At 41.5% G+C, this 2,342-nt stretch overlaps 1 protein-coding gene across 2 annotated transcripts in view; it reads left to right on the forward strand.

Moving 5' to 3' along the window:
• The window catches only part of LOC116087134 (eukaryotic translation initiation factor 1A), a 12,436-nt gene that overhangs the window by 371 nt on the left and 9,723 nt on the right, over window positions 1-2,342 (forward strand). Inside the window, exon 2 of one of the 2 annotated variants that reach the window (XM_031365634.1) lies at window positions 760-818. The gene's annotated coding sequence lies outside the window, so the exon portion shown is untranslated. The remainder of the gene's footprint in view (window positions 1-759; window positions 819-2,342) is intronic. The other variant, XM_031365635.1, reaches the window with a different exon arrangement.

Raw genomic sequence — 2,342 nt, forward strand, 5'->3', positions numbered from 1 at the left:
AAAAAAAAAAAAGAAAAAAAGCACATGTTCTCAGAGAGGAGTTAGAGGGCTAGAATTTCTTGTAATCCTTGCTCTTTTTTACCTTCCGACCCTCTGACCCCGGCCTGGATGCTAAAACTCTTGCTTTAGTCTAAGTGGTGCTGCTAAATAGTACCGCCTAAGATGAATACGGATTATTACCTGAGTTCAGTATCTGGAAAAGGCAGCTAGGAAGAGTGGCTGGCACGTGGTAAGCCCACGATAAGTTTCGGTTAAATTGAAACAAACGAAACGTTGAGTGTCTCTTAGCAAGCTCCTTCCACCCTTCAGACTATAAATGATAGTGCGTCTGTTTCACTGATTAGGGAGTTAAGGATCCAACAGCAGTAACTAATTTGCCTCTGATCAACATGGCGTTTCTTACAGGCATTCATTAGACGCTTCCCACGTGCGTAACAGGAATCAGGTGTTCCCGTTTTTTTTTTTTTTTGTTTTCAGGTTTTTTTGTTTTTTTGTTGTTGGTGGTGGTGGTTGTGGTGGTGGTATTTTGGCTTTATAATGAAGGGGGCAGGGTGGGCTCTGGGCTTCTGAGGATTAATAAGAGAGATTTTACGAGGAGGAAATAATAGGCAGGTAGGAGTGAGGCAAGGCCTTGAGTAAGGGTTGGGTGGGGCGTTTACAACCAGAGCGGAAGTCCACTCAGTGGCCTGGGGCACTTGAAGCTTCTGCTGGGACAAATGGGAAGGAGGCTTAAGGTCACATTCTTTTCATTTCTTCCAGATCGGGAGAGACCACACCTTCCGGAGAACCAGGCCAGAAACCGAAGTATTATTTGGTAGGTGAGTGAAAATAAAACTGAATTTGAGAGTGAAAACTGGAGGTTCTGTTTTCTGACTGTGATCTTGGACGGGAAATCGTACTCATACCTTGGAGCTGGTAATGTAACTCACCAGTAGAGATTGTCCGAGGCCTAGGATTGAATCCCCAGAGCTAAGTGGGTGTGGGGAGGGGGTTGGGAACCACCCTTTCTTCATAAGATGACCGTACAAATAAACAAAAAAGAAATGATTATCTCAGTGCAATATGGAGGATAAGGGAGGAAAGGTATTGTCTTAAAAACTAAAAGTAATAATAAAAGAATTACAGTGCAGTATCACATTTATTTACTTATTTATTTATTTATTCAGATCTCATTATGGGTGGTTGTGAGCCACCATGTGGTTGCTGGGATCCGAACTCAGGACCTTTGGAATAGCAGTCAGTGCTCTTACCCGCTGAGCCATCTCGCCAGCCCCTTTTGTTTATTTTTCAAGACAGGGTTTCTCTTTGTAGCCCTGGCTGTCCTGGAACTCACTCTGTAGACCAGGCTGGCCTCGAACTCAGAAATCCGCCTGCCTCTGCCTCCCAAGTGCTGGAATTAAAGGCGTGTTCCACCACCAGCATCACAATATCACTTTTAATATTACAATTAATATTACAATTAAATAGTCAAACAGGCAAAATTTCAAAGTACAGCAGCGCTAGACGTACACTGTTCTTGGAAATGTAAAAGGGGAAGCCACTTGGGGTAAGTCTAACGTAATAAAGTGGGAGATAATATGTATATGTAGTACCTGTGGCCTGGAAGTTTCATTTTTGACAATTTTATTCCATACTCTATGTACACTTTAATTTATTTTGAAGCTGTGATTCTCAGAGTGTTGTCTGAAGACCCCTAGAGGCCTCTGAAAATCTTTCAACGGGTTTGTAGTTGTTCAGGGCTGTGTTTTTCATGATGTGTTTCACCAAAACAGCGTGGTGGTCTGAAGGAGGTGAGTGCTGAGGGTGTTCAGTGAATCTAGATTTATAAAAAGTATAACACCATGTTTTTACTGTCATTGAGGTTTATTTGGAAAATGCAGGCACACATATAGATTGGAGTGATGTGAGAACAAGCCAAGGAAAACCAAAGCTTGTCCATAATCATGAGGAGCTAGGACAGGCTCTGCAGAGCCTCCAGACAGTGAGCCAGTACCTTCATGTCAGGTGTTAGAGAATACGTTTCTATTATTTTTAAGCCACTGAGTTTGTGGTTATTTGTTACAGGATATAAAATACATGGGGCTAGAGAGATGGCTCAGTGGTTAAGAACACTGACTGCTCTTCCAGAGGTCCTGAGTTCAATTCCCAGCAACCACATGGTGGCTCACAGCCATTCATAATATCTGATACCCTCTTCTGGCATGTCTGAAGACAGCAACAGTGGACTCACATATATAAAGTAAATAAATATTAAAAAAAATGAACACATTACATAATTTTAATGGATTGTTCTTTATAAGAATTTGTCAGATGTCTCTCTTTTTTTTTTTTTTTTTTTTTTT

This window comes from Mastomys coucha, unplaced genomic scaffold, assembly GCF_008632895.1.
Source record: "Mastomys coucha isolate ucsf_1 unplaced genomic scaffold, UCSF_Mcou_1 pScaffold13, whole genome shotgun sequence".
Taxonomy (NCBI): Eukaryota; Metazoa; Chordata; class Mammalia; order Rodentia; family Muridae; genus Mastomys; species Mastomys coucha.